The sequence below is a fragment of the Oncorhynchus mykiss genome, chromosome 9 (assembly GCF_013265735.2).
Source record: "Oncorhynchus mykiss isolate Arlee chromosome 9, USDA_OmykA_1.1, whole genome shotgun sequence".
Classification (NCBI taxonomy): Eukaryota; Metazoa; Chordata; class Actinopteri; order Salmoniformes; family Salmonidae; genus Oncorhynchus; species Oncorhynchus mykiss.
The window spans coordinates 68,692,823-68,712,945 of NC_048573.1; the positions used below are offsets into that span (position 1 = coordinate 68,692,823).

A 20,123-nucleotide genomic window follows, 5' to 3' on the forward strand; every position below is an offset into this window, starting at 1 on the left:
AAGGGGTCAGGAGACACTGTGGCCCCATCCGATGACACCCCCGGACAGGACCAAAGCTGCACTGTGAGGCCTGGGAAGAATAGAGAACACAGCCATGCTACTGGTCTGGTGTCCTCACTTGCTCTTTGACTGGTTGATGTCCCACTGTAGATATTTTTAGTGAAACAGGAACAATAGTCATGGGAACTTCCTCTTAGTAACAGGAGTAGCAGTGTAGGACAGGACTGGGAAAACAATCATTCCTTTTTACCAACATAAAAAGGAGCCTAATTTCCAATGTTTTCTTTACATCCTATGTCTACTAGATCATAACTGGAGAAGATTATTCAGCTGAATAGCCACTATAGTACTTCTACTAATACCATCAATCAGAATCTAAGTACTTCTGGAAACGTGGAGTGTCTGCCAAATGCCCAAATTGTAATAAGAATGTAACACTTAACTGTTACTACTACTACTGCTACTGTACAGTTTGTAATGATTAAACACAATGGGAGGAGAGGGGCTCTGGGACAGGGCACGCAGAGCCAACAACCTCCAGAGTTCATGGGCCATGTCTGGAATGCATGGCTCTGCCCTGGTGCAGTCCAAGAAACCTATAAATAACTACTGCTAGACTATTAGGCTGCCAACAGCACTGGTGGTCTGACCAGGGTTTTACAATCCCACTACACGACAGCCAGGTCCACAGAGCTCCACTGCTCTACGCATAGAGACACCTCAGAAACAGAGAGATCGGGAGACTCTCCTCTATGTTGATCAATCATTGAAAGTGGCTGCAGTGCACGTTTGAACCTTCAACTCCTAATGACTTGTAACAGGGTTCTAAAGGCTAAGACCCCATAAAAATGAGAGATCAGCAGCGAATGCCTCCAAAAAGACAGCGGTGCGATTATTTTCAGGCGCCGTCTGAATGAGATGGGCCTCAGGCTCGGAGACCTGACATTCTTCTGTTGCTCCTGGCATCTCCTCCTTTGGTACACGGCCAAACGGTGCTGTACCGTCTGCTTGATTTATGACAGGCTCCGATGAGCACACACAGCCATCATAGTTCATAGTTTCATGACTACGAGGGAAAGGTAGTATCCAACTACAGTACAGTTAATCTAACACATAGATTTTCTGTTTTACAGAAAGCATAAATGTCACAGCATAGGGTGTAGTTGTCAGACTTTGAGGGTAGGGAATAACACTGACCAGTCACAGCCACAGATGTCTTCTATTGTAGTATATAATACAAAATGTTGGTATAGACAAAGATCAATGTAAACGAGATGATATCAAAGGCGGACGTACACACACTTGGCCCTCTGCCATTTCCGTCCACTTCTATAGGTCTATAGCAAGCAGCCCTCACATAAACACACAGAGGGTCTTTCTCTATGTCCCCAGTGTTGAAAGGGGGTCTGTGAAGCCCTTTGGTGGGAATAGTGTCCCTTTCAGTCCTCTCTGGCCAAGTGGCTTCTCTGACCGGTTGGAGAATAAAGCAACTTCCTTGTGAAGAGCTTCACACAGTCGGTCTTATAACGGGACCCTTCATGTAGGCCTAGACATTTCTGATGGTGGTTTGTCATAGGGAATCAACGCAGACTTATTCCAGTTGGCTCTAGAGTCTGAGATCAAGCCAAACACTACACTGGTCTGCCTTATGCACAGTAAAGAGAGAGGGGAGAAAGAGAGAGCAGGGGAGAGAGAGAGCAGGAGAGGGCAGGGGATAGAGCAGTTCGGCCACAAGTGTTCTGCAGAGCAGAAGTAGCTACAATGGAAGTGAGATTAAAGAAGAGTGTATGTTGTGTGATTGTGTCAATATGTTTTATTCAGATAATATGGCATTATTAGCATCCTGTGAATAGGATATTGATAATGTATGTCTTTGTGTTGCCATCACAGGAGGCTGAAGAGGGGGAGAAACAGGCGTATTCATGCATTTGTGCCCTGGCTGCATACCTTACCACCTACTGCATGTGTTATTACATCTCTGTAAGTGGAGGCTGATGAGGTGAGGACGGCTCATAATAATGGCTGGAATGGAGTCAATGGAATGTTATCAAACACACGGAAACCACATGTTTGATACCATTCCATTGACTCCATTCCAGCCATTATTATGAGCCGTCCTCCCCTCAGCAGCCTCCACTGATCTCCGTCACACAAAACAGCCTCTCTTTCATATCGCTGAATAGACTGAGAAAGCCCTTTGTCATTTGTGGTTGTCTTGACGACGTCCCGTGGTTGGATGAAAAGAAAGCCTAGCGTCAACTCATAGGCAATTAAATTAGTAGCAACTGTACAACCATTCCCTGACAAAATAATTCATGGTTAGGTTGATGGGATTATAATTTAAGAATAGAGGTCATGGTAAGAAACGCTCTATGTGCTGCATTGAATTATTCCCCTCACTTCACAAGACATTAGTATATTTAAACAAAAAGTACACCAATAAAAATGATTTTCGACGCACCATGCAAGCAAAAGCTATTTGTTTCCGTTATCTGGGAATCTACAGAGATGGACTGAAAATAACAAGACACATTTTTCATAGAGGAGTGAGGAAACTAAATAAACAAGTGGTCAGCAATTCATAAGTAAACAAAGGCAACAGCAGAGGGGCCCCATAAGCCTATAAGAACAGAGACCCATTGCACTCCTCCCTCTCCTCTTCCTCAGTGACTGGTGTCACAGGCTCCTATCAGAATGCCAACTATTTGTTTAAGGCTTGGCAGTGAGGACTTCTCCCAAGCTCTGGCCTAGAGCAGTGTGGATGAATGTATATTCTAACAAAACACTCCACTACTGGGGAATGTAAAATGGGGAAGCGTTAGTTTACTGGCAATAGAGGCCTCAACGACTAGGATGGCAGGTAGCCATCTGCTAAATTACTCAAATGTAAAATGGAAGCACTTACACTAAGTGCACAAAACATTAGAGACACCTTCCTAATATTTAGTTCCACTACCTTTCGCCCTCAGAACAGCCTCAATTCGTCGGGGCATGGACTCTGTGCTGCTCCAAACCTGCAGCGTCGCAGTTCTTGACCCAGTCAAACCGGTGCACCTGGCATCTACTACCATACCCTGTTCAAAGGCACTTAAATATTTTGTCTTGCTCATTCACCCTCTGAATAACACACATACACAATCCATGTCTCAATTGTCTCAAGGCTTAAAAATCCTTCTTTAACCTGACTCCTCCCCTTCATCTACACTGATTGAAGTGGATAAAGGATCATAACTTTCACCTGGATTCACCTGGTCAGTCTGTCATGTAAAGACCAGATGTCCCCAATATCTTGTACACTCAGTGTATACTTGGCCCTTAAGTACTCCGAGTAAACACAGGCCAGTCAGCCAAAAAGCCTATTCAGTTTAGCATATGTTTTATTTTCAAGAAGAAACAAGCACATCTCTGCTTAGTATCATGGTACTCCCTGTATATAGCCATGTTATTTTCTACTCCCTATAAATGGAGATAGCCATGTTAGTTTCTACTCACTATATACAGTTGAAGTCGGAAGTTTACATACACTTAGGTTGGAGTCATTAAAACTAGTTTTTCAACCACTCCACAAATTTCTTGTTAACAAACTATAGTTTTGGCAAGTCGGTTAGGACATCTACTTTGTGCATGACACAAGTCATTTTTCCAACAATTGTTTGCAGACAGATTATTTCACTTATAATTCACTGTATCACAATTCCAGTGGGTCAGAAATTTACATACACTAAGTTGACTGCCTTTAAACAGCTTGGAAAATGGCTTTAGAAGCTTCTGATAGGCTAATTGACATAATTTGAGTCAATTGGGGGTGTACCTGTGGATGTATTTCAAGGCCTACCTTCAAACTCAGTGCCTCTTTGCTTGACATCATGGGTAAATCAAAATAAATCAGCCAAGACCTCAGAAAACAAATTGTAGACCCCCACAAGTCTGGTTCATCCTTGGGAGCAATTTCAAAACGCCTGAAGATACCACGTTCATCTGTACAAACAATTGTACGCAAGTATAAACACCATGAGACCAAGCAGCCGTCATACCGCTCAGGAAGGAGACGAGTTCTGTCTCCTAGAGAGGAATGTACTTTGGTGCGAAAAGTGCAAATCAATCCCAGTACAAGAGCAAAGGACCTTGTGAAGATGAATTGTGAATTGTGAAAAACTGACAAAACTCACATGTATTTGGCTAAGGTGTATGTATGTAAACTTCCGACTTCAACTGTATGTATATAGCCATGTTATTTTCTACTCCCTATATATGTCACACCCTGATGTTTCTCCTGTCCTTGTTATGGTCTCCACCCCATCCAGGTGTCGCTTGTTTTCCCCAGTGTATTTATCCCTGTGTTTCCTGTCTCTCTGTGCCAGTTCGTCTTGTATGTCCATTTTTTTTCGCGTTCTCCTGCTTTGATATCCCTGAAAGACCCCAACCTCCCGGTGCATTTTATCCTTTTAGTGGCGAGTTGGTACAGCCTACCCCGGTTCCATGAGAACCCCGCTTACCTCCTCCAGAGCGAAATTCTGGAGATCCTGGTACCTGTCGGGGCTTTCTTTCTCAGTGCTCGCTTATTTTTGCGCTACAGCCATCTTCGTTCCCTTCGGACCGATCGAAGATAGCGTATATTATTACGCTATTGTCGGGAAGGGTGCTCTCTTGGGCCACGGCTGTTTGGGAGCAATAATCCACCCTTTGTTGTCATCTGGAGGAATTCATTGTGGAGGTGAGGAAGGTATTCGAGTCTCCGGTGTCCGGGAGAGAGGCGGACAGTAAACTTCTTGATTTACATCAAAACTCCGGTAGTCAGACTATGCGGTTGATTTTCACACGTTGTCCGCCGAGAGTGCCTGGAATCCAGAGTCTCTCTTCGATACCTTTCTTCACGGATTATCTGAGGTGGTAAAAGATGAGCTTGCTGCTCGGGAATTGCCGGTGGATCTCGACTCCCTTATCGCCCTAACCATTACATTTGAGGGAACAAAAGAGTGAGAGATCTTAACTTCTTCGGGCTTGGGGGCAGTATTCGGAGGTTTGGATGAATGAGGTGCCGAAAGTAAACTGCCTGTTACTCAGGCCCAGAAGCTAGGAAATGCATATAATTGGTAGTATTGGATATAAAACACTCTAAAATTGTTCAAATAATGTCTGTGTGTATAACAGAACTGAAATGGCAGGCGAAACAAATTCTGGATGGATTATCCTCGGGTTTATTTTCAGCACATCTCTGATTACAATCCCTGGGAATGGGAATATAAAAGGAAGTTCTCCCAGATTGCAGTTTAGGGCTTCCACTAGATGTCACCAGTCTTTAGAAAGAGTTTCAGGCTTCTTTTTTGAAAAATGAGCTAGAATTCGTAGTTTTTCTAAGTGGCTCCCATTTTGGCTGTAGTGTTTGTGTCGCATTCCTGTGAGTGCACGTACTTCGTTATTTATCTCCGGTAATGGTCTCCGGTATTCTCCGTCTTAAATTGTATAATTTATTTACATAATAGGGTACCTGAGGATTGATTAGGAACGTTGTTTGACTTGTTTCAAAGAAGTTTATTGATAACTTACGGGATTCATTTTGTATGCATTTTGAAAGAGGGAAACCGGTGGATTACTGAGTCAAGCGTGCCACTGAAACATACTTTTTTGGGATATAAACAAGGACTTTATTGAACAAAAGGACCATTTGTTATGTAGCTGGGACCCTTGTGATTGCAACCAGATGAAGATCTTCAAAGGTAAGTGATTTATTTTATCGCTATTTCTGACTTTCGTGACGCATCTGCTTAGTTGGAAAATGTATGTAATGCTTTTGTGTGCGGGGCGCTGTAAAGCCTTTTTGAAATCTCACAAAGCGGCTGGATTAACAAGAAGTTAAGCTTTTAAATGATGTATGACACTTGTATTTTCATGAATGTTTAATATTACGATTTCTGTAACTTGAATTTGGAGCTTTGCAATTTCACCGGATGTTGGCCACGTGGGAAGGTAACATCCCAATGATCCGCAAGAAGTTAAGGGAACGCAGGAGTGAGAGGAGGTCTGGCCTCGGGCACATTTGTTCACCCGCTATGGCTCGCTCATCTTCGAAGGAATCCGGAAGTTCCCGAAGGCCGTTTTCCCGAAAGGATCCGAAGCCACCCGAGCTCCCTCGTGAAGTATCAACAACAGGTGAGTTGGATTCTCCTGAGCCTATGCAATTGGGAAGAGCTAGGTTATCGGTTGGGGAAAGCTCACGTAGGCTGAATTCCAACTGTCTGTACTGTGGAGGGGCTGGACATTACATAGCTGCCCTGTTAGGAAACCCTTGTCTCTGGTGGGTACAAGTACTTTGGTGAGTCAGACTGGGAGTTCCCTAATTCCCATCACCCGCACACCTCTTTTTGTGGTTTTGCTGTGGGGAGACCAATCTAAGTCTCTCCGAGTGCTTATTGACGGAGGGGCGGATGAAAGTTTTATGGGTGCCACTATTGTTACTGAGCTCGGTATTCCCATTCAACATTTCTCGGTTCCCATGGATGCTCAATAGATGGAGTCACCCATGGTACTGTGCCCATTCAAATACGGATTTCCGGTAACCACAGTGAGACCATACAGTTCCTCTTCATTGCATCTCCCCATGTTCCTGTTGTCTTGGGGTTTTCCTGGCTCCAACCCTGGTATTGACTGGACCATAAGCTCATGGGTTTGCCATTCCCACTGTCTTCAAGCAGCACAGCCTTCCCCCAGACGTCTTCCTCAGGACGTCAGCAAGGCTTTGGATATTTCTGTCATTCCCACTGAATACCATGATCTTCTTGAAGTTTTCAGCAAGGCACGTGCTACTTCCCCACCCCCGCACCGTCCTTATGATTGTGCCATTGATCTTCTCCCAGGCACCACACCACCTTGGGGTCGGCTATATTCTCTATCTGGGCCGGAGACCAAGGCAATGGAGGAGTGCATAGAGGAGTCTCTGGCTACTGGGGCCATCCATCCGTCTGCATCTTCTGCCGGCACAGGGTTTTTCTTTGTGGAGAAGAAGGACAAGACCCTGCGTCTGTTCATTGACTACCGGGGACTAAATGACATTACTGTCAAAAGTGATTGCCCCCTAACACTCCTCTCCTCGGCTTTTGAACTTCTCCAGGGGGCCACCATTTGTCCCAAGTTGGACCTTCGGAATGCCTACCACCTGGTTCGGATACGCGAAGGGGATGAGTGGAAGACAGCCTTCAACACAGTCAGCGGACATTATGAGTATCAGGTCATGCCGTTTTGACTCACCAACGCCCCCGCTGTCTTTCAGGCTTTGGTAAACAATGTGCTCCGGGACACGTTCAACCATTTTGTGTTTGTCTACCTTGACGACATCCTGTTTTTTTCTCGGTCTGTCCAAGAACATGTTCTTTACGTCAGGCAGGTCCTTCAGCGCCTCCTGGAGAACCAACTGTTTGTGAAAGCCGAGAAGTGTGAGTTCCACCGCTCTACAATCACTTTTCTAGGATATGTAATTGCTGAGGGTAATGTCCAGATGGATCCTGGAAAGGTGAAAGTAGTGGTGGTTTGGCCTCAACCTACGTCCAGGGTGCAGTTGCAACGTTTCCTGTGATTTGCAAACTTCTACCGCAGGTTCATTCGGGGTTACAGCACCCTGGCGGTCCCCCTCTCGGCCCTCACTTCTCCCAAAGTACCGTTCAAATGGTCTCTGCTGTCATCAAAGCCTTTGTGGACCTGAAGTATTGATTCACAACAGCACCCATCCGGACCCGTCGTGTCAATTTGTGGTTGAGGTGGATGCTTCTGATGTTGGAGTGGGGGCCATCCTGTCCCAGCGATCTGCCCAGTACCAAAAGCTTCATCCCTGTGCCTTCCTGTCCCATCGTCTCAATTCAGAGAGGAACTACGACATAGGCAACCGAGAACTCCTGGTGGTCAAGATGGCGTTAGAAGAGTGGCGGCACTAGCTGGAAGGAGCAGAACAGCCATTCTTGGTCTGGACCGACCATAAAAATCTGGAATATCTCCGTACAGCCAAGCGCCTTAACCCCAGGCAGGCCAGGTGGGCTCTGTTGTTTACCAGATTCAACTTTAACATCTCCTACCGCCCAGGGTCCAAAAATGTGAAGCCTGACGCTCTCTTTCGCCTATACAGATCCTCTGCCACACCCTCGGTCACCGAAACCATTCTCCCTTCCTCATGCCTAGAAGCCACAGTGGATTGGGGTATTGCGACCCTGGACATGAAGGGGACCCGGATAACCGGCTGTTTGTCCCCAACTCAGTCCGGTCCCAGTAACCTGGAATGGGCTCAATCCTCCAGGCTAACCTGTCGTCCTGGTTCCCGCCGTACCATAGGCCTTCCTTCGACAATGTTTCTGGTGGCCCACAATGGTTCCCGACGTCTCTGCCTTCCTGCCCGCATACACAGTTTGCGCCCAGAACAAGACTTCACGGCAAGCTCCTTCTGGCATTCTTCAGTTACTACCGGTCCCTCATCGTCCCTGGTCCCATATCTCTCCGTACTTTGTCATGGGGCTTTCCCCGTCTGATGGCAACACCGTCATTCTGACAGTGATGGATCGGTTTTCTAAGGCCGCTCATTTCATCCCTCTCCCTACACTACTCTCTGCCAAGGAAACAGCCCAGCTCATGGTGCAGCACATCTTCCGGATCCATGGATATGGTTGCCGACCGGGGTCCTCAATTTTCATCTCAATTTTGGAAGGCGTTCTGCACCCTTATTGGGGTATCGGCCAGTCTATCCTCCGGATTCCATCCCCAATAGAAGGCCAGTCAGAGCGAGCTAATCAGGACCTGGAGAACACCTTAAGATACCTGGTCTCAACCAACCCGTCTACCTGGAGCAGTCAACTGGTCCGGGTGGAGTATGCCCGGGAACACCCTTCCCTGTTTTGCCACGGTACTCTCCCTTTTCGAGTGCTCCATGGGGTATCGGCATACCCTCGGCCCAGATGTTTGTCCACCGCTGTCGACGTACCTGGAGAAGAGCCAGGGTGGCTATTCTTAAGACCAACTCTAGGTATTGTTGACAAGCGGGCCGTCGCCGGGCCCCAGCTCCCCGCTACCGCACTGGGCAGAGGGTATGGCTTTCCACTCAGGATCTGCACCTTCGGGTGGAGTCCTGCATGCTGTCTCCCCGTTTCATTCGTCCTTTTCCCATCTCCAGAGTCCTGAGTTCCACTGCTGTCCGTCTTCTGTTCCACTGCTGTCCGTGTTCTGTTTCCAGGCCCATCCCTCCCCCCGGGTCATCGATGGCCAAGTTATTTTGTACTCCCTGTATATAGCCATGTAATTTTCTACTCCCTATATATAGCCATGTTATTACTCCCTATATATGGTTATAGTCATGTTATTTTCTACTCATTATATCAAATCAAATTTTATATACAACAAGTATATAAGTGAAATGCTTACTTACAAGCTCTTAACTCTTCTTCAACTGCACTGTTGGTTAAGAAAATATTTACCAAATAAACTAAAGTATAAAATAAAAATAAAAAGTTACAAAATAACAACCATAATGGGGATATATACAGGGGGTACCGGGGGTAGAGGTTAGTTGAGATAATTCGTACATGTAAGTAGGGGTGAAGTGACAATGCATAGATAATAAAGAGCGAGTAGCAGCAGTGTACAAAACAAATGGAGGTGGGGGGTCAATGTAATAGTCCGGTGGCCATTTGATTAATTGTTCAGCAGTCTTATGGCTTGGGGGTAGAAACTGTTAATAAGCCCTTTGGTCCTAGACTTGGCGCTCCGGTACTGCATGTCATGAGGTAGCAGACAAAACAGTCTATGACTTGGGTGACTGGAGTCTCTGACAATTTTATGGGCTTTCCGCTGACACCACCTGACACCACCACCTTATAAAGGTTCAGGATGGCAGGAAGCTCGGCCCCAGTGATGTACTGGGCCGTTCGCACTACCCTGTGCAGCGTCTTACAGTCAAATGCCCGAGAAGTTGCCATACCAGGCGGTGATGCAACCGGTCAGGATGCTCTCGATGGGGCAGCTGTAGAACTTTTTGAGGATCTGCCAAATCTTTTCAGTCTCGTGAGGGGGAAAAGGTTTTGTCGTGCCCTCTTCACAACTGTCTTGGTGTGTTTGGACCATGATAGTTTGTTGGTGGACACCAAGGAACTTGAAACTCTTGACCCGCTCCAATACAGCCCTGTTGATGTTAATGGGGCCCTGTTCAGCCCGCCTTTTCCTGTAGTCCACATTCATCTCCTTTGTCTTGCTCACATTAAGGGAGATGTTGTTGTCCTGGTACCACACTGCCAGTTCACTGACCTCCTCCCTATAGGCTGTCTCATCGTTGTCGGTGGTCAGGCCTACCGCTGTTATGTTGTCAGCAAACTTAATGATGACGTTAGAGTTGTTTTTGGTCATGCAGTCGTGGGTGAACAGGGAGTAATGGAGGGGACTCAGTACACACCCCTGAGGGGCCCCAGTGTTGAGGATCAGCGTGGCAGACATGTTTTTTGCCTACCCTTACTTTGTGAATGTTGACCGGTTTAAAGGTCTTTCTCACATCAGCTACCGAGAGCGTTATCACACAGTCGTCCAGAACAGCTGGTGCTCTCGTGCATGCTTCAGAGTTCCTTGTCTCAAAGCAAGCATAAAAGGCATTTAGCTCGTCTGGTAGGCTCTCGGCACTGGGCAGCTTGCGTCTGGGTTTCCCTTTGTAGTCCATAAAAGTTTTCTAGCCCTGCCACATCCAACGATGCGTCAGAGCCGGTGTAGAAGGATTCAATCTTAATCCTATATTGACACTTTGCTTGTTTGATGGTTAGTCTGAGGGCATAGCAGGATTTCTTATAAGCGTCCGGATTAGTGTCCCGCTCCTTGAAAGTGGCATCTGTAGCCTTTAACTCGATGCGGATGTTGCCTGTAATCCATGGCCAATTGGAAGAAGAGGTATTGAAGCCCAGGAGTTATCTGATGGATTACTTTGGCTAGCAGGGAGCAGGGCCTAGCTCCAGGCTAGCTCCAGGCTAACTGGTGCTTGCTTCGGGGACAGAAACCCCCTCGGACGGTTACGTCGGTAGACCAGTCGTGTGGGGCTCCGTGTCGGCAGCAAAGGGTCCATGCCAATTGGCAAAAGAGTTAATTGAAGCCCAGGAATTGCTTGATGGACCTCTTCGGGCCTAGTTCGATCCTAGCTCCAGGCTAACTGGTGCTTGCTCCGGGACAGAGACGTTAGACAAGAGTAGCCACTCGGATAGCAGCTAGCTAGCTGCGATGATCCGGAGTAAAGGTTCAGAGCTTGCGGTAGGAATCTGGAGATGTGGTAGAGAAAAGCAGTATGATATGCTCTGGGTAGATATCGCGCTGTGCAGGCTGGCAGGAGTTGCCTAGGCTGAGGGTGGCAGATATCCGAGTTAACGGTGATGACCGTTAGCAGTGGCTAATTGACTACTAGCTAGTAGCTAGTTAGCTGGCTAGCTCCTGAAGGGGTTCAAAAGTGTAAAAATAGCACATCCATACTACATTGGGTGAGGCGGGTTGCAGGAGAGTATGTTCAGTCCATAGATGGACAATGAGATTAAAAAGAATAAAAATATATACGAAGAAAAATAATATATACAAGGGATGGGACAAGACAATCAAAACAGACATCCCACTGCTAAGCCATCTTGAATCTAAGTTTGAGGAGTTCGGATCACAAAGAATAACATTCGTGAGACGCAGAAAAAATAAAAAGATACTGCAGGCGAACCGGAGACACCGAGCGCAAGGCTGGTGCCATGTAAGCCGGCCCAAGGAGACGCACTGGGGACCTGTCAAGGATGGTCTGGGGTGCTTTGGTGGTGGTGAAGTGAGAGATTTGTACAGGGTAAAAGGGATCTTGAAGAAGGAAGGCTATCACTCCATTTTGCAACGCCATGCCATACCCTGTGGACGGGACTTAATTGGAGCTAATTTCCTCCTACAACAGGATAATGACCCAAAGCACAGCTCCAAACTATGAAATAACTATTTAGGGAAGAAGCAGCCAGCTGGTATTCTGTCTATAATGGAGTAGCCAGCACAGTCACTGGATCTCAACCCTATTGACTGTTGTGGGAGCAGCTTGGCCGTATGGTACGTAAGAAGTGCCCATCAAGCCAATCAAACTTGTGGGAGGTGCTTCAGGAAGCATGGGGTGAAATCTCTTCAGATTATCTCAACAAATTGACAACTAGAATGCCAAAAGGTCTGCAAGGCTCTAATTGCTGCAAATGAAGGATTCTTTGACAAAATAAAAGTTTGAAGGAAACAATTATTATTTCAATTAAAAATCATTATTTATAACCTTGTCACCGTCTTGACTATATTTCCTATTAATTTTGCAACTAATTTCATGTAGGTTTTCATGGAAAACAAGGATATTTTCTAAGTGTCATGCCATTCATCTGCCACCATCACCTCATGTTTCAGCATGATAATGCACCATGCCGCAAGGATCTGTGAATGTCTTTTTGTATTCAAATTGCCATCGATAAGATGCAATTGTGTTTGACGTCCGTAGCTTATGCCTGCCCATGCCATAACCCTACCGCCACCACAGGGCACTCTGTTTACAACATTGACATCAGCAAACTGCTCGCCCACACAATGCCATACACGTGGTCTTCGATTGTGAGGCCGGTTGGATGTACTGCCAAATTCTCTAAAACTACGTTGGAGGCGACATGGTAGAGAAATTAACATTAAATTATCTGGTAACAGCTCTGGTGGACATTCCTGCAGTCAGCATGCTAAATGCACATTCCCTCAAAACTTTTGAGGCATTGTGGCATTGTGTTGTGTAGCCTTCTATTGCCCACAGCACAAGGTGCAACTGTGTACTGATCTTACTGTTTAATCAGATTCCTGATATGCCACACTTTGACAAAGGAGAAATGCTCACTAACAGGGATGTAAACAAATTTGTGCACAAAAATTGAGAGAAATACGCTTTTTTTTCAGCTCATGAAACATGGGACCAACACTTTACATGTTGTGTTTATAATTTTAGTAGTTCACCTAATTTCAGTTGGTGACAAAACAAGCAATTATCGTGTATCGAATCATTGTACCATCTAAACTGCTGTGAAATATATTTTCCATAACCCAAAATATTATATTTTCAGGTGTTTGAAGCTGGTGTACAAAACCGAAACTTAAGAAAGGGAAGCATAGAAATAGCGCACATAGAACAGATCTACTGCTTCTTAGACTTGCTCTCTATGACAATGACAGATCTATAACACACATTTCTTTGTGAATTCGGTTGGGTCACCTAAAAGTTACATATTGCAGCTTTAAACCTGTTTGAATCCGAAACGGTACAGAAGCAAGACCAACTACAGTGATCTTGCTTTAAGCCCCATAGCAACTGACGCTTCTGGATCTACAGTCCAATCTCTTTAGTGGTCTGTAGCTAAACTAAAAGAGAAAAAAAAAACTTGGCCAGATTACCTCATTGGCATGATTGTGTATGCAAAGACTTACTTTCATCACACGTGTTTCATCGGTTGCCAGAGTCATCATGCAGAAATAATCTCTAATGGTTAAAGATCCCTTGAGAAGCGTTCCAAATTCACTTTTCACTTTGGACTAGAGAACCGCAAAATAGGACTACTCATGGAGGATTGCTTTCCTTTCCCACAGTGGCAATCAAATGTACCAAGTACATTGGTCAAACTATAAAAACATGTTTCTAAACTGATGATCATGTAGCTAGCTATGCAATTGTAATTGTGTTGTAATCCTTTTTTTCCCAGGAGAAAATACACTAAGCTACATACTCTCATTACACACATGATGGAACTTTGACACCTCCACAATGTGGCAATAATTCAGTAACACTGTTGAGAAACATACCACACTGAGGAGTGACTGAAAGTGGAGGGGTTGTTTCAATATGGAAAAGATGCCATAGAAGGTCAGCTTTTATGAATGAAATACATATTTTGACGTTGTTTTCATTGTCTATGCTCTCATACAAATCATAGCATAAAAGGATCCCCTTCCAATTTGTTTTATTTTAGGCAGAGACAGGCAGGTGAGAGCTGTCGTGGCCTTCTGTTCGTGTGCGAGGTGACTGACAGCTTCAATTAAAAGATAACGGCCGCCCTCAAGACACCCCTTCCTTTTCCCTGGCACATTGTAATTGGGTGAGAATCAGAGCAGGCCTCTATGAGTGGGAGGTCTTCAACTGTCAAATGGTTAATAGAGTGCACTCTCTCTCTCTTAAGTAGAAGCCACAGACACACAGAGGCAACACACACACAACCCCTTTCTCTTATTCCTGACAGAAAATCATTAATGATTAATGTGCAGAGCCTGCTGTATTTAACGCAAACGTGCTTGATTGTGACCCAAGGACAATTAGGTGATGAAATCTAGGATCAAACCTGCAGAAGACAGTGAAAAGATCTTCACTGAAATCCATGACATACACATCTTTCAATAAAAAAAAATCAACTGCTTTCTGTAGATGTATGATACAAAGTCTTATGATCAGTCTTGAAAAACATAGCATGGAGATGGGAGTGGTCAGACCAAGCTGGGCGCTCACCCCCCTGAGGTGCTGAGACAGTCTGCTAACAGGACTGACACCTGGGGACTGCATTAATCATTAATCAGACTAGTGTGAGGGAGTGGATGGGCTTTAATGGGATTTGCAGAGGGTTTAACTCCGCGTTGGTGTATTAATCATAAAGGCAGTGAGTCAAGTCTACACACACAAAAAGGCCAAGCAAAACTCACATGGTCCGAGAAAAAAAATCCCTGCATACTGTAGATACTAACATCAAAGCGTAGCCCTAAATACCGGTATGCTGCCAACGCCAGATCAGTGAAAGATAAACAGTGCACCACGGGGACTGAAATGCCATGGTTAGTTAGGTACACTCCTCTTCCCCGCCACTCCTCCCTCTTCACTCCCCCCCCCCCTCTCCAAAACAACACCCAGGGTAAGCAAACTTTAGCTCAGCAAGATATAGTACTACTCTTTCTTTACGCCTTCACTGCTATAGCGTACTGTATGACATACTGTAAAAATATTGTAGAGGAAGACCAAAATAAAATGTCAGCCTGCTTTATTCTTCTAGGGCGGCTAGTCATGGGAAAGCCCAGGCGCCATACCAGTGTCTGGACTTTAGCAGAGCTGACGAAGAGTTTTATAACAAAACAACAGAGGGAGGTCACTTCTAGGGCTGTGGCGGTCATTACATTTTGTCAGCCGGTTCTTGTCATGGAAATAACTGCTGGTCTCACGGTAATTGACCGTTAATCATAGTTTTTTTTTCTGAATGCTTAAACACTAACAGTGATTCTCGAAGCACTATCTCTGAAACCATTAACACTTGTAGCCAATGCAATTACCAAGTGTGCCAAACTGAATGCATGTTCTCTGCTTTACACTGAGTTTGTAATTTTATAACAGACTTTTTGCAAAACTGTAAAACATAACACACTGCTGTACACTCAGTTTGCAATTTAATAACACACTTCTAGCAAAACTGTAAACATTGGTCTCTACATTGCTACATTATTTTGCCAATTGCCTTTCCACATTGACACATGAAAACACTTTTAGATAACGAGTTAACTTACAAATCAGAGCTTAAGCACTATAAATAGGCCACAGGTAAACATTTGGATTGGACAACGATGGAGGCCAATATTGGACGGAGAGTAAGAGGGGTGAGAACTAGAGGAGGACGAGGAGGAGGAAGAAGAGGACGAGGAGGTGAAGAAGTAAGAGGAGGAGGAGGAGAGGGAAGAGGTGAAGTAAGACAGGGAGAAGAAGAGGAGGGGAAGAGGAAGGGGAGTCAGGTACGCAATAACTGATGAAATAGAGCGACTGTGGTTGACCATGTTGTCAACCATGGGATGAGCATGAGGGAGGCTGGGCAACAGGTTCAACCAAATCTGAGCCGCTATACTGTTGCAGGTATCATCCGGATATTTTGAAATGAGAACCGGTAAGTAACTGTAAGTGCTGTAGTCTTATGTGTTCATAATAATATGTGTTTATAATGTGTTCATATGTTCATAATGTGAAGGATCTATCACTAAAACCATTCAAATGTTTTTACAGAACTGCAAGAAAACCAGTATCTGGTGGAAGAGGTCAACTGTTCACCCCAGAGCAGGAGACCCACATTGTAAATATAGCCACTGCAAATAACTGCATCAGAATCAGAGAACTGCAGGACCACAATGGTAGATAACACCATAATCCTAAACATCAACAGAGTGAGTCTCTGCACCGTCTCGTCTACTGAAACGCAATATAATTAGGATGAAGCAGTTGTACAGAGTCCCTTTCGAAAGAAACTCAGACCGTGTAAAACAACTGAGATATGAACATGTGCAGGTAAGCTATACTATCCTATCATTGGTACTGGATCTGGAAGTGTATGGTACTACATCATATTGACTGTTCCCTGTCTTTTCGTACTGTGCTACATTGTTTCGTCTTGTCTCTTTCAGAGAGTCATGGAGCTAGAAGCAGATGCTACCGTCTCTTACGACCGTTAAGACCTTCTGGACATCAGAACTGGGATTATTCACCTCAAATTGAACGAGGAGTTCTTCTTCAATGAGTCGGACGTGAGGGAAATACTACAGACACCCGAACAGGCCCAGATCCCTGTGATTCGCTGGAGAAGGAAACTGAGATTTTGAGGCAAAAGATCAGGGTGCCTTGCGAGGATCAGGCAACGAGTTGCTAATCTACCCTTGCCTTCCGTTCTGCTAGCTAACGTTCAATCGCTGGAAAATAAATGTGAGGAACTGAAAGAATATACAGTTTTTCTGTTCTTTTTTTTCTAGAACAAATGTTTTTGTTTTCTTCTACTGCGCTTTTGTTGTTTGAGTGTTAGAACATTTTGAGATTTTTTTTGTATTGATAGTGTGTTATGTTGGGAATACACATCCATACTTTACACATTTGGATACCTGTGTGTATGTGTGTTTACTACATGTATGACAACATTTTATTGCAAACTGCTATGCTCTGCACACAGAAAAAGTTAAAGCCACAAGTGTTTTTCCTTTATACTATCAGTGCATAGTTGGTGCTTCGTGTGCTTATTCAAATGATGGTTTGTGTGTAGTGTATTGACGCAAAAACATTTTTTTTTAAAGAGTTTTGCAAGAATTGTTTGCTTTTGTAAGAGATGTATAATGTTTTGCTGGTTTGGTGTAAGGTTTTGTGATTAGTGTGTAGAGTTTTAAAGATAATGCCCAAGCAATCAGAAAAAACTGTAGCATAAACATATTTAGCATCTCCTGGCTTCCATGCATAGCATAAAAGCCACTGATGCAGACCTTTGGAACATCTACATTTAAAAAAAAAAAAATCTAATAAATCCATGTAATATAGCCGACACCAGCACAATAAATCCATTATTTATTTTAGACAGGTCTAACGAAACATGATATGAAAAATATATATATTTCAGAAGAACAGAATAGCATACTGAGTTGTCCTTATGTTAGGTCCTGATCTGGCTATGCCACATGGCTGTGTGCTACACTAGTTCTAGTTAATTAGTTAATATAACTAGTTCATTCAGCACAACATATTTTCTTAGAATTCTGTGAAATTATTTTATACAAATACAATTGAACACAGCTGAATAAAATAGAAAGGATATTTTCTTCAAAAAGATGATGGGAGCTGCACATGCAGCTATTCCGTGTTGAGCGGTTAAAAAAGAAATAGGTCCTCCTATTTACTTCATTTAGAGTTATTTATGCTACTTTAGTTGTGATACAAATGTTGGGCTATAGGTTTTGATTGTTAATACAAAAGTTGCATGAAAGGCATGAGATCTGCAGTGTTTTTTGCACAGGCTGTACACACTTCATCAGTCTCTCATTCACAATTTGACAATTTACCCATTATTTTACCACATAAGTTGACTGAGAACACATTCTCATTTTACAGCAATGACCTGGGGAATAGTTACAGGGGAGAGGGGGATGAATGAGCCAATTGTAAACTGTGGATTATTAGGTGACCATGATGGTTTGAGGGACAGATTGGGAAATTAGCCAGGACACTGGGGTTAACACCACTACTACCGTTTAACATCCCATCTGAAAGGCAGCACCCTATACAGATCACTGCCCTGGGGCATTGGGATTGTTTTTTTGACCTAAGGAAAGAGTGCCTCCTACTGGCCCCCCAACACCACTTCCAGCAGCATATGGTCTCCCATCCAGGGACTGACCAGGACCAACCCTGCTTAGCTTCAGAAGCAAGCCAGCAGTGGTATGCAGGGTGGTATGCTGCTGGCCTTTCCCAGCAGCATCCTCCATAATGCCCCCTAAAAAAATCCATGCCTTTTGTGGCCAGTGGCCGTTGTTCCCTTGAGCTGAATATAATATTCATAATAACTTCTCCCGTCTGCGTGCTCCAAAGCACCTCTTAGTCACATGGCTCTCTCTGATATTTCAATTCTTATTAGCTAATGCCTGTTACGTGATCGGGCCCTTCTCACATCTCAGCTTTGAAGTATGCTACAAGAGAGGACAGACACATCGGGGAACCAATTGTGTGCATCCTTGTTATCGAATTCCAAGGTGCATATTGAAGGTGTTGGAAGAACTGTCCACATTTACTTTTCAGTCAGAAAACAAGATGAAAGGCCTAATGGACAGCAAAAGCACTCGCCTATGTCAATCTACTATCCCCTAAGTACTAAAGTTAACCTATCATTATCTAAACATATTCTAAACATAATCTGGGACAGTTGTGGGATGCAATAGATCCACAAATTAATACATCCCCCAAAAAATGTAAAGCAATGAGGCTGATGCAACAGATCAGAACATTTAGCTTAAAATGATGATAAACCATTAGGCTATTTCTTCACATTATAAGCGCAGCAATGCACACATTGCTATAGGCTATAAGCGCGAATGCAGTGGTGGAAAAAGTACCCAACTGTCATACTTACTTACTTACTTTTAATTTACGTAAAAGTAAAGATACCTTAATTGAAAATGACTCAAGTAAAAGTCACCGAGTAAAATTTTACTTGAGTTAAAAGTCTGAAAGTATTTGGTTTAAAATATACTTAAGTATTAAAAGTAAAAGTATAAATCATGTCAAATTCCTTATATTATGCAGATGCCACCATTATTATTATTTTTTTTATTTACGGAAAGCCAGGTGCACACTCCAACACTCAGACATCATTTACAAACAAAGCATTTGTGTTTAGTGAATCCACCAGATCGAATGCATTAGGGATGACCAGGGATGTTCTCTGTTTAGTGAGTCCACCAGATCAGAGGCATTAGGGATGACCAGGGATGTTCTCTGTTTAGTGAGTCCTCCAGATCAGAGGCAGTAGGGATGACCAGGGATGTTCTCTGTTTAGTGAGTCCACCAGATCAGAGGCATTAGGGATGACCAGGGATGTTCTCTGTTTAGTGAGTCCTCCAGATCAGAGGCATTAGGGATGGCCAGGGATGTTCTCTGTTTAGTGAGTCCACCAGATCAGAGGCATTAGGGATGACCAGGGATGTTCTCTGTTTAGTGAGTCCTCCAGATCAGAGGCATTAGGGATGACCAGGGATGTTCTCTGTTTAGTGAGTCCACCAGATCAGAGGCATTAGGGATGACCAGGGATGTTCTCTGTTTAATGAGTCCACCAGATCAGAGGCATTAGGGATGACCAGGGATGTTCTCTGTTTAGTGAGTCCACCAGATCAGAGGCATTAGGGATGACCAGGGATGTTCTCTGTTTAGTGAGTCCACCAGATCAGAGGCATTAGGGATGACCAGGGATGTTCTCTGTTTAGTGAGTCCACCAGATCAGAGACAGTAGGGTTGACCAGGGATGTTCTCTGTTTAGTGAGTCCACCAGATCAGAGGCATTAGGGTTGACCAGGGATGTTTTCTGTTTAGTGAGTCCACCAGATCAGAGACAGTAGGGTTGACCAGGGATGTTCTCTGTTTAGTAAGTCCTTCAGATCAGAGGCATTAGGGTTGACCAGGGATGTTCTCTGTTTATTGAGTCCACCAGATCAGAGGCATTAGGGATGACCAGGGATGTTCTCAGTTTAGTGAGTTCACCAGATCAGAGACAGTAGGGTTGACCAGGGATGTTCTCTGTTTAGTAAGTCCTTCAGATCAGAGGCATTAG

At 44.3% G+C, this 20,123-nt stretch overlaps 1 protein-coding gene and 1 long non-coding RNA gene across 5 annotated transcripts in view; one reads left to right on the forward strand and one right to left on the reverse strand.

The window, feature by feature from the left end:
* Positions 1 to 20,123, reverse strand: part of LOC110532751 (plexin-B1) — an 81,593-nt gene that overhangs the window by 37,836 nt on the left and 23,634 nt on the right. The window lies entirely within an intron of this gene.
* On the forward strand, positions 14,888 to 17,793 carry LOC110532752. 2 transcript variants are annotated; one of them, XR_002474882.2, is made up of 4 exons: positions 14,888 to 14,927; positions 15,066 to 15,941; positions 16,058 to 16,336; positions 16,453 to 17,793. It is a non-coding gene; the product is annotated as an uncharacterized LOC110532752 (long non-coding RNA). The 2 variants fall into 2 exon arrangements; XR_002474881.2 differs by lacking the exon at positions 14,888 to 14,927 and having other exon boundaries at positions 14,936 to 15,941.